Raw genomic sequence first — 13,707 nt, forward strand, 5'->3', positions numbered from 1 at the left:
CACTTTTTCTTGTTTCCCAATACCTTCACCTCAGTATTGAATGCTTTCTTGTCCAAAATGACCTGATCCATTAGCTCGTTCGCCATGGTTATAGCTTCATGAATTGTTTTAGGTTTCGATGCCGTAACGTTTGCCTTGACCTTTTTGGGCAAACCACCTTTGTACATTTCAATCTTCCGTGCTTCGGTTGGAACCAATTCAGGACATAGTAAAACCAATTCCATGAATCGCTGGTTGTAGTTGGTGATTTCAGTACCAACCACCTTCAAACTTCGTAACTCATCTTCTAACTTAATAACCTCATTCCTTGGACAATACTCGGTGATTATCATTGCTTTGAATTCTTCCCATGGAGTATCATAAGCTACATCTCCTCCTACCGCCTTCACATAATTCTTCCACCATGTGAGTGCACTATCTTGTAAAGTGCACGATGCAAACTTGGTCATGTCTTTTTCATCACAACCGCTGATTTTGAACACCGTCTCCATCTTTTCTATCCATTGGGTTAAACCGATAGGTCCTTCCGTTCCACTGAATGATGATGGCTTGCAAGCTTGGAACGTCTTGTAGGAGCATCCTACACGAGGATTTGGATTAACTGCAGCAGCTCTTGCAGCCTCAACCCATATCATTCTGTCGTTCACTCGCTGGTTGATGAGTTCCTCGAGTTCTTGTTCCGTCATTCGATTCAATCGCGCCATTTCCTAATGAAAGAAAATAATTATTCACATGGATTATTATAGATGTAGTGTGTATTTATAGTACATTATAGCTTATTAATAATATGAACTAGGTATTATTATAAAAGCCTTTTCTTCTTATTAGCGTTTTATAATTATATCTTGGGTAGTACCTACCCGTTAATGTTCATACTTAATAGCTTAGTACAGAATCAATTACTACAATCTAAATAATACTTAACCATGGAAAATTATTGCATTTCATACTTCAATATTTTACATATGCTTATCTTACATCGAACATTAAGCAAACCACACTATTAATATTATACAAAACATTATTCGGTTCCATGGTTTGACACAGCAGCGCATCGTTTGATCTATTTTCTAGGACGTTTAGACACAAAGATTTGCTTAACGCTTATCCTAACTGTCTGCCTATATTTTGGCTGTGGGACTGAAGAACTGGATGCCGGGACAGAACGAATAGGAATAGCGGGGATAGGGGTGGTAGTGTTGAGTGGAATTGGTGCCACATCATTCTCATTAAACTCGGAATTTGGATTTTCTAATTCATTAGCCTTTCGTTTCTTTCCTAGTTCGAACTCGTCTTTTGTAATTTCCTGTATTTCTTCCTCGGGTTCACTTTCCTCCTCGGGTTCACTTTCCTCCTCGGGTTCACTTTCCTCCTCGGGTTCACTTTCCGGGTTCTCTATAGTTGGTTCATCCGGAATTTGTGAGTCTTCCCCAAGGATATCATTTTCGTCATCGGACAGGTTAATGACTGGAACGCCATCTGAAGATTCTGATTCGGAGTCGTTGATTGTGATAACAATTTTTGTGCTCGACATCTATCACACAACAACTAACCCATTAGTACTTATATAATATTTACATATAAATTTTAACCAACAGTGATAAGCAATGGTTTTTTTTTTTTAAATCAGACCCGGTCAAAGTCCAGACTTACTAATGTATCCTAACGGCTTCTCGGTTAGACACACTAATGCAGACCTGGTTCGCTAAGACCAACGCTCTGATACCACATGTCATAACCCGTCCTTAACCATAAGAACGTGTTAGATAACGTATGATTTCATTGCGAGGTATTGACCTCTATATGCGACATTTTTAAAAAGGAAAACTGCATATATTATACATTACAAACCAAACCATTATTTTTGTTACAAGCTTTAGACAATAAAAAGATGATTATCGTTTAATGATAATCTTCGACTTACAAACTTTACAAATGATAATAACAACACGATTTCTAGCATATTTTACAACACACGTCCTCGGATATGCGGTTTTATTTTTGACACAAATATGAGTACGCATGATCCTGCTTAGATTCAACATAATGCAGCGGAAGCTTTAATTATCACCTGAGAATAAACATGTTTAAAAACGTCAACATAAAGTTGGTGAGATATAGGTTTAGTGCGCAGCAATATATATATATAGACCACAAGATTTCGTATATAAATATTTCAATAAAAATATTCTAAGTGGTTGAGCACTTGGTAACCATACTTAACATTTTCACGTCGCATATTCCCTTTAATATGAAATCTTACTACACCGTACCAAGTGTAGTCACAAAACGAAGTACTGTGCAACCGTTGAATACTGGTCGTCCAGTCCGATTGGGGTTGTCAGGCCCGATAGATCTATCAACAGGATTCGCGTTTACATTACCGCTGTAAATATTAGTTACCAAGCTACAGGGAAGTATGCCAGTGGTACAACTCAACGTAGAATATATTTTTCAGTTACTTGTGTCCATAATGTAAAACATAAAATACATGTATTCTCATCCCGAAATATTTAGAGTTTAAAAGTGGGACTATATACTCACTCTTGTCTTGATGATATATATATTTTGACTCGGTCTTCCGGTTGATATCACGAACCTATCCATATATAATATATCAATATGTTTTCATTTTAAAACAAACGTTATATATATATATACTTGTTATACTTTTAATATTTTGAATATTTCCTTAGTCCGTAGTTAGCATTCCGATGTTAGTAATTCAATTTTTAATGGTTCATTTTTAGATGTTTAATATACCCGCAATAAATAAAACCCCCAACGAAATAAATAAAACCCCAACGTATATGTATTGGTCGAGATTAATCTTGACCCATGGTACCGGTGTTGTCAAATGACGTGTTGCGTACATAAAGTACCGGTGTTGTCAAATGACGTGTTGCGTACAATCATGGGATCTTATGATTAATCTTCTCGTATTGTTTACGGGTGATCCTGAACCATATAAAATTGAATTATAAGTACATATATATAAAATATCATGTTATCTTAGAAATATGTGATTTATATCATTTTTTTCCAATTGATCCCGTAGTTGAAATGATCTAGGATAACCAATTTTGTTTCGGTCATAGTTTCTTCGTTACAAATCCGTTTTCGTTGATTCAAATTGCCATCTTCTTGGATCGAGTTCTTCTTTAAGACTATGAACTGTAAATACCTTGGTTTGTATTCAAAATCATACGGCATAAGTGAAACATTAGTGAAACATATGAAGTTAAACATTTTTGTTACAACAAAATCATTTAATGACCATTTTTCTAAAAATACTTATACTTTGAAAAACCAAGTTTTACCTTGTTAAATTAGCATATACATAAGTTATATTACAGGTCTTGAAGTATTTTAAAAGTTAAGTTAGAAGGATCTATTTAGTTTGCAAACAAGTTTGAAAACATTCAAACTATGTTCTTGTTGTTAAACTTTTGTACCACAAAATAAGATAGCTATATATATATGAATCGAATAAGGTTATGAACATAGATTCTACCTCAAGTTCCTTGGATAAGTTTGCTGTAAAAGAGAAGTAAGAAGCTAGAATCAAAAGGGTGATGGAAGTGGATGAAAGATTGGAAGTAAGTTGGTGTTCTTGGAAGGTTTTCTTGAAGTGTTTTTGTATGGTTTTCTTATGGTGTTTTAGTATGGTTTTTGAAGCTAGATCTTTATGGAACTTTGCTGGATTGTTATGGAGTTTAGAGAGTAAGAAAGAGTGTGTGTTTTTAGTTAAGAGATTGAAGTAAAAATGAATCAAAAATGTTGATACATATATACTCCTAAAAATGTGATCTTTAAGGATAACATGACAAAATTCTAGTTTGTATTTTTGTAATTAGTCTTGCAATGATTCAAAAGTAATTACCTAGCTCTAAGGGCATGAATAATGGCTGGTTAGGTGGTGATTTTGATGTGTATTTACTATTAGTAAATACGTATAGGAGCTAGGTATGATACGAGTACAAATACTCTAAATATACGTATAGAAATTTTGTGAAAATGGAATGAGGATTCAAATATAGCTATCTTTTGTGAATACACTTATATGATTTTATGTATTTAAGTTCTTAAAAGTGATTAAATACATTACTTATACAATATATGTATAAACATTATAGTCTTAAGTATTTAAGTCAAATAACGTTACGTATTGTTATCGTTTTGAAAACTTAAGTTAGTAGTTTCAAAATACACATATAACTTGTTGTTATTAATACAAAATGAGATATTAAAACATTCATTAATCATGTTAAATATGTATATATACATATATATACACAAACGTATAATTATCATATATTGTATAGTTCGTGATATCATCGGTCAAACTAGACGGTCAAACGTTGTGTAAAACTCTTTTCGGAAATATAAGTCTCGACAATTTGGATTGCTTATCATGTTGGCAAGGTTTAATTTATGTAAATATTAATCTTATAAGTATAGAATGATCGAAAAAGTGCGGGTCGTTACAAGTTTGTCATTGTTTTCATTGATGACATACTTATTTACTCAAAGAATGACCAAGAACACGGTGAACATTTGAGAAAGGTGTTAGAAGTATTGAGGAAGGAAGAATTGTACGCTAAGTTTTCAAAGTGTGCATTTTGGTTGGAAGAAGTTCAATTCCTCGGTCACATAGTGAACAAAGAAGGTATTAAGGTGGATCCGGCAAAGATAGAAACTGTTGAAAAGTGGGAAATCCCGAAAACTCCGAAACACATACGCCAGTTTTTAGGACTAGCTGGTTACTACAGAAGGTTCATCCAAGACTTTTCCAGAATAGCAAAACCCTTGACTGCATTAACGCATAAAGGGAAGAAATTTGAATGGAAGGATGAACAAGAGAAAGCGTTTCAGTTATTGAAGAAAAAGCTAACTACGGCACCTATATTGTCATTGCCTGAAGGGAATGATGATTTTGTGATTTATTGTGACGCATCAAAGCAAGGTCTCGGTTGTGTATTAATGCAACGAACGAAGGTGATTGCTTATGCCTCTAGATAATTGAAGATTCACGAGCAAAATTATACGACGCATGATTTGGAATTAGGCGCGGTTGTTTTTGCATTAAAGACTTAGAGGCACTACTTATATGGGGTCAAAAGTATTATATATACCGACCACAAAAGTCTTCAACACATATTTAATTAGAAACAACTGAATATGAGGCAGCGTAGGTGGATTGAATTATTGAATGATTACGACTTTGAGATTCGTTACCACCCGGGGAAGGCAAATGTGGTAGCCGATGCCTTGAGCAGGAAGGACAGAGAACCCATTCGAGTAAAATCTATGAATATAATGATTCATAATAACATTACTACTCAAATAAAGGAGGCGCAACAAGGAGTTTTAAAAGAGGGAAATTTAAAGGATGAAATACCCAAAGGATCGGAGAAGCATCTTAATATTCGGGAAGACGGAACCCGGTATAGGGCTGAAAGGATTTGGGTACCAAAATTTGAAGATATGAGAGAAATGGTACTTAGAGAAGCTCATAAAACCAGATACTCAATACATCCTGGAACGGGGAAGATGTACAAGGATCTCAAGAAACATTTTTGGTGGCCGGGTATGAAAGCCAATGTTGCTAAATACGTAGGAGAATGTTTGATGTGTTCTAAGGTCAAAGCTGAGCATCAGAAACCATCAGGTCTACTTCAACAACCCGAAATCCCGGAATGGAAATGGGAAAACATTACCATGGATTTCATCACTAAATTGCCAAGGACTGCAAGTGGTTTTGATACTATTTGGGTAATAGTTGATCGTCTCACCAAATCAGCACACTTCCTACCAATAAGAGAAGATGACAAGATGGAGAAGTTAGCACGACTGTATTTGAAGGAAGTCGTCTCCAGACATGGAATACCAATCTCTATTATCTCTGATAGGGATGGCAGATTTATTTCAAGATTCTGGCAGACATTACAGCAAGCATTAGGAACTCGTCTAGACATGAGTACTGCCTATCATCCACAAACTGATGGGCAGAGCGAAAGGACGATACAAACGCTTGAAGACATGCTACGAGCATGTGTTATTGATTTCGGAAACAGTTGGGATCGACATCTACCGTTAGTAGAATTTTCCTACAACAACAGCTACCATTCAAGCATTGAGATGGCGCCGTTTGAAGCACTTTATGGTAGAAAGTGCAGGTCTCCGATTTGTTGGAGTGAAGTGGGGGATAGACAGATTACGGGCCCGGAGATTATACAAGAAACTACCGAGAAGATCATCCAAATTCAACAACGGTTGAAAACCGCCCAAAGTCGACAAAAGAGCTACGCTGACATTAAAAGAAAAGACATAGAATTTGAAATTGGAGAGATGGTCATGCTTAAACTTGCACCTTGGAAAGGCGTTGTTCGATTTGGTAAACGAGGGAAATTAAATCCAAGGTATATTGGACCATTCAAGATTATTGATCGTGTCGGACCAGTAGCTTACCGACTAGAGTTACCTCAACAACTCGCGGCTGTACATAACACTTTCCACGTCTCGAATTTGAAGAAATGTTTTGCTAAAGAATATCTCACTATTCCGTTAGATGAAATCCAAACCAACGAAAAACTTCAATTCATCGAAGAACCCGTCGAAATAATGGATCGTGAGGTTAAAAGACTTAAGCAAAACAAGATACCAATTGTTAAGGTTCGATGGAATGCTCGTAGAGGACCCGAGTTCACCTGGGTGCGTGAAGATCAGATGAAGAAGAAATACCCGCATCTATTTCCAGAAGATTCGTCAACACCTTCAACAGCTTAAAATTTCGAGACGAAATTTATTTAACGGGTAGGTACTGTAGTGACCCGAACTTTTCCATGTTTATATATATTAATTGAGATTGATATTTACATGATTAAATGTTTCCAACATGTTAAGCAATCAAACTTGTTAAGACTTGATTGATTGAAATATGTTTCATATAGACAATTGACCACCCAAGTTGACCGGTGATTCACGAACGTTAAAACTTGTAAAAACTATACGATGACATATATATGGTTATATATATAGTTAACATGTTTTTATTATAAGTATGTATCTCATTAGGTATTTTAACAATGAGTTATATACATAAAAATGAGACTATTAATTTAAGAAACTCAAAAACGATATATATAACGATTATCGTTATAACAACGTCTTACTAGGTACATATGAATCATATTAAGATATTGATACACTTGGTTAATTATGTTAAATGATAAGTAAATATATTATTAAGTGTATTAACAATGAAATACATATGTAAAAATAAGACTACTAACTTAATGATTTCGAAACGAGACATATATGTAACGATTATCGTTGTAACGACATTTAACTGTATATACATCATACTGAGATATATTATATATCATAATATCATGATAATATAACAATTTAACATCTCATTTGTTATAATAAACAATGGGTTAACAACATTCAACAAGATCGTTAACCTAAAGGTTTCAAAACAACATTTAAATGTAACGACTAACGATGACTTAACGACTCAGTTAAAATGTATATACATGTAGTGTTTTAATATGTATTCATACAATTTTGAAAGACTTCAAGACACTTATCAAAATACTTCTACTTAACAAAAATGCTTACAATTACATCCTCGTTCAGTTTCATCAACAATTCTACTCGTATGCACCCGTATTCGTACTCGTACAATACACAGCTTTTAGATGTATGTACTATTGGTATATACACTCCAATTATCATCTCTTAGCAGCCCATGTGAGTCACCTAACACATGTGGGAACCATCATTTGACAACTAGCATGAAATATCTCATAAAATTACAAAAATATGAGTAATCATTCATGACTTATTTACATGAAAACAAAATTACATATCCTTTATATCTAATCCATACACCAACGACCAAAAACACCTACAAACACTTTCATTCTTCAATTTTCTTCATCTAATTGATCTCTCTCAAGTTCTATCTTCAAGTTCTAAGTGTTCTTCATATATTTTACAAGTTCTAGTTACATAAAATTAAGAATACTTTCAAGTTTGCTAGCTCACTTCCAATCTTGTAAGGTGATCATCCAACCTCAAGAAATCTCTGTTTCTTATAGTAGGTTATCATTCTAATACAAGGTAATAATCATATTCAAACTTTGGTTCAATTTCTATAACTATAACAATCTTATTTCAAGTGATGATCTTACTTGAACTTGTTTTCGTGTCATGATTCTGCTTCAAGAACTTCGAGCCATCCAAGGATCCGTTGAAGCTAGATCCATTTTTCTCTTTTCCAGTAGGTTTATCCAAGGAACTTAAGGTAGTAATGATGTTCATAACATCATTCGATTCATACATATAAAGCTATCTTATTTGAAGGTTTAAACTTGTAATCACTAGAACATAGTTTAGTTAATTCTAAACTTGTTCGCAAACAAAAGTTAATCCTTCTAACTTGAATTTTAAAATCAACTAAACACATGTTCTATATCTATATGATATGCTAACTTAATGATTTAAAACCTGGAAACACGAAAAACACCGTAAAACCGGATTTACGCCGTCGTAGTAACACCACGGACTGTTTTGGGTTAGTTAATTAAAAACTATGATAAACTTTGATTTAAAAGTTGTTATTCTGAGAAATGATTTTTTATTATGAACATGAAACTATATCCAAAAATTATGGTTAAACTCAAAGTGGAAGTATGTTTTCTAAAATGGTCATCTAGACGTCGTTCTTTCGACTGAAATGACTACCTTTACAAAAATGACTTGTAACTTATTTTTCCGACTATAAACCTATACATTTTCTGTTTAGATTCATAAAATAGAGTTCAATATGAAACCATAGCAATTTGATTCACTCAAAACGGATTTAAAATGAAGAAGTTATGGGTAAAACAAGATTGGATAATTTTTCTCATTTTAGCTACGTGAAAATTGGTAACAAATCTATTCCAACCATAACTTAATCAACTTGTATTGTATATTATGTAATCTTTAGATACCATAGACACGTATACAATGTTTCGACCTATCATGTCGACACATCTATATATATTTCGGAACAACCATAGACACTCTATATGTGAATGTTGGAGTTAGCTATACAGGGTTGAGGTTGATTCCAAAATATATATAGTTTGAGTTGTGATCAATACTGAGATACGTATACACTGGGTCGTGGATTGATTCAAGATAATATTTATCAATTTATTTCTGTACATCTAACTGTGGACAACTAGTTGTAGGTTACTAACGAGGACAGCTGACTTAATAAACTTAAAACATCAAAATATATTAAAAGTGTTGTAAATATATTTTGAACATACTTTGATATATATGTATATTTTGTTATAGGTTCGTGAATCAACCAGTGGCCAAGTCTTACTTCCCGACGAAGTAAAAATCTGTGAAAGTGAGTTATAGTCCCACTTTTAAAATCTAATATTTTTGTGATGAGAATACATGCAGGTTTTATAAATGATTTACAAAATAGACACAAGTACGTGAAACTACATTCTATGGTTGAATTATCGAAATCGAATATGCCCCTTTTTATTAAGTCTGGTAATCTAAGAATTAGGGAACAGACACCTTAATGGACGCGAATCCTAAAGATAGATCTATTGGGCCTAACAAACCCCATCCAAAGTACCGGATGCTTTAGTACTTCGAAATTTATATCATATCCGAAGGGTGTCCCGGAATGATGGGGATATTCTTATATATGCATCTTGTTAATGTCGGTTACCAGGTGTTCACCATATGAATGATTTTTATCTCTATGTATGGGATGTGTATTGAAATATGAAATCTTGTGGTCTATTATTATGATTTGATATATATAGGTTAAACCTATAACTCACCAACATTTTTGTTGACATTTTAAGCATGTTTATTCTCAGGTGATTATTAAGAACTTCCGCTGTCGCATACTTAAATAAGGACGAGATTTGGAGTCCATGCTTGTATGATATTGTGTAAAAACTGCATTCAAGAAACTTATTTTGTTGTAACATATTTGTATTGTAAACCATTATGTAATGGTCGTGTGTAAACAGGATATTTTAGATTATCATTATTTGATAATCTACGTAAAGCTTTTTAAACCTTTATTGATGAAATAAAGGTTATGGTTTGTTTTAAAATGAATGCAGTCTTTGAAAAACGTCTCATATAGAGGTCAAAACCTCGCAACGAAATCAATTAATATGGAACGTTTTAATCAATAAGAACGGGACATTTCAATTTCTGCTTCATCCTATCTTCAAGTTCCCAGGTGAACTCGGGTCCTCTACGAGCATTCCATTGAACTTTAATGATTGGTATTTTGTTTTGCTTAAGTCCTTTAACCTCATGATCCATTATTTCGACGGGTTCTTCAACGAATTGTAGTTTTTAGTTAATATTAATTTCATCTAAAGGGATCGTGAGATCTACTTTAGCTAAGTATTTCCTCATATTCGATATGTAAAAGGTATTATGTACACCGGCTAATTGTTACGGTAATTCAAGTTGATAAGCTACCGGTCCGACACGATCAATAATCTTGAATGGCCCAATGTATCTCGGGTTTAGTTTTTCCCGTTTTCCAAAATGAACAATGCCTTTCCAAGGCGATACTTTAAGCATGACCATGTCTCCAATTTCAAATTCCATATCTTTTCTTTTACTATCTGCGTAGCTCTTTGAAACAACCAAACTGTGACGACCCAAAAATTTCCGACAAAATTTAAACTTAATCTTTGCATAATTAATGTTTTCGACACAATAAGCAAAGTCTGTAATGTTGGAGTCTCAAAAATTTTAAATTTGTTTTCATGTATTCATTTGACCTTTGACAATTTTCGACGATTCACGAACAATTGTGCGTAAATAAAAAATGTATATAGATATGCACATTAAAATATATAAAAGTATATATATATATATATATATATATATATATATATATATATATATATATATATATATATATATATATATATATATATATATATGAACATGATTACTATATATAATTAATGACTACATTATATATTATATGCTTATTAAATATTACATAATTAATAATATATAATACAAATTAAAATATAGTTGTTATATTAATATCATTACTTTAATAAATATTAATATTAACATTAATATAAGTATTATTAATATTAGTTGATACATTTGAAGTGTTATATTATTATTATTAATATGATTGTTATCATTGTTAATATCAGTAATATTATTATTTATTTATTATTATTACTAATATTGTTTAAATAATAATGTTAGTATTACTAAAATCATTAAATTATTATAAGTATTGTAAATATAATTCAATTTATTATTACTGTATTACTATTATTATTAACATCATTATTAACAAAATTGTTAATAATTATCATTATAATTGTTATTAATAATTATTATTATATTTACTATTATTATTATTAATATATTTGTAATTATTAATTATTATTATTAATCATATAAAAAAAGAATTATGTTAAATAATACAGATTCGTTGCCAATTATATTAAGTAATATTACGATTATGTATTACGAACATTAGTTATTAGTATTATCATCATTACGAATACAAGTATTAGTAACATTGATAAATTTTATTATTATTAACAAAAGTATTATTAAATTAAGATTACCACTAGTGATAAGATTGTTATAATTATTATCATTATTATCCTTTTTTACAAAAATTATTATTTTGTTATCAATAAGACTATTAATATTATTATTATCAAGTATTATCTATATCATTATTATTAAGCTAATATTATTTATGAAAATAAAAGTTTTAAATGACGTTGTTAAGATTATAAGTATTAAAATAAAGAGTATAGATTTAAAAATTATATTTAAATTACATAACGTAACTATATTAATAATTATATAGATATATATATATATATAAAATGAAAATATACAAATAATTAATAAAACTTACAAATTATTAAATATAACAAGGACAACACTAATAATAATATAGAAACTTGTTCGATTACAAATGTGTATTAATAAATATACAAATGATATAGGTTCGTGAATCCGAGGCCAACCCTGCATTGTTCAATATAGTCATATGTATTTTTACTACAAAATACATTAGGTGAGTTTCATTTGCTCCCTTTTTAAATGCTTTTGCAATATATATATATTTTTGGGACTAAGAATACATGCGCTGCTTTTATAACTGTTTTACGAAATAGACACAAGTAATCGAAATTACATTCTATGGTTGAATTGTTATACCGGATATCGCCCTTGTTGAACTTGGTAGCCTAAGAATTGTTGTTTATTATAATTGCCACCAATTGACGCGAATCCTAAAGATAGATCTATGGGCTTTGATACGCCCCAGTCAGAGAATTTGAACTGCTTTAGTACTTCGATATATATATATATATATATATATATATGGGGATATTCTAGATGCATTTTGTTAATGTCGATTACCAGGTGTTCAATCCATATGAATGAATTTTAAACACTTGCGAGTGTATGATTATTGGATAAAGGAAATCTTGTGGTCTATTATATTATTAAAAATGATTGTTTACGATAAACTAATGAACTCACCAACCTTTTGGTTGACACTTGAAAGCATGTTTATTCTCAGGTATGAAAGAAATCTTCCGCTGTGCATTTGCTCATTTTAAAGATATTACTTGGAGTTATTTATGGCATATTTCAAAAGACGTTGCATTCGAGTCGTTGAGTTCATCAAGAATATTATTAAGTTATTTATAGTTGGATATATTATGAAATGGTATGCATGCAGTCAACTTTTAATGTGATGAAAGTTTGTCTTTTAAAAACGAATGTAATGTTTGTAAAATGTATCATATAGATGTCAAATACCTCGCGATGTAATCAAATGTAATGTATTCGTCCAGATGGATTAGGACGGGGCATTATAGTTGGTATCAGAGCGGTGGTCTTAGCGAACCAGGTCTTGCATTAGTGTGTCTAACTGATAGATGTTTAGATGCATTAGTGAGTTTGGACTTCGACCGTGTCTGCATGTCAAAAGTTTTGCTTATCATTTCGTGTCGAAAATCATCTACTTATCATCCTTAGGAAATTACCTGCTTATCATTCCTAGTCTAGACACATCTTACTGCATTGATTGCATGAATAGTGTATAGACAAATCCATATCTTAGCGTATCTGTTACTGTAGACTTTATCTGACACGTTTCCTTAATTTCTTCCGTAATCTACGGGATCTTCTGTACTATATTAGATATTCTATATAATTAGAATATTATCCGATAACCGAAAATAATTTCATATCGAAAATCCTCTAACTGATCATAAAAGATAAATCCTACACGTAGCTTGGATTCCATTAGTTCCGGAAGCAATTTCGAGATGCGTATTGAAGTAGACTCCGAAGTCAATGAACCCGAAGTGTCTCCACCGTTTAGCTATTTTTCTTTCTGGAGGAGATGGGGGTGGGTCCGAGACTTACTCACTCGATGGAGAAATAAAGAAGGCGAGCCCTACCGCGAACCAAACTTACCTCCTAACATCGGAGACAACGATGTATTCACCGATGAACCTATGCGCAACACTGTATTCACCCTTCTTGCTAAAGTTTTCCACCTCAAAGGTCGCATTACTGCAATCTCGGAAAATATTCAACCTCTACTTCCGAATAAAAATCGAAGGGGAATATTAGAAGAAGTTAGGGAAC

This window comes from Rutidosis leptorrhynchoides, chromosome 4 (genome assembly GCF_046630445.1).
Source record: "Rutidosis leptorrhynchoides isolate AG116_Rl617_1_P2 chromosome 4, CSIRO_AGI_Rlap_v1, whole genome shotgun sequence".
Lineage (NCBI taxonomy): Eukaryota > Viridiplantae > Streptophyta > Magnoliopsida > Asterales > Asteraceae > Rutidosis > Rutidosis leptorrhynchoides.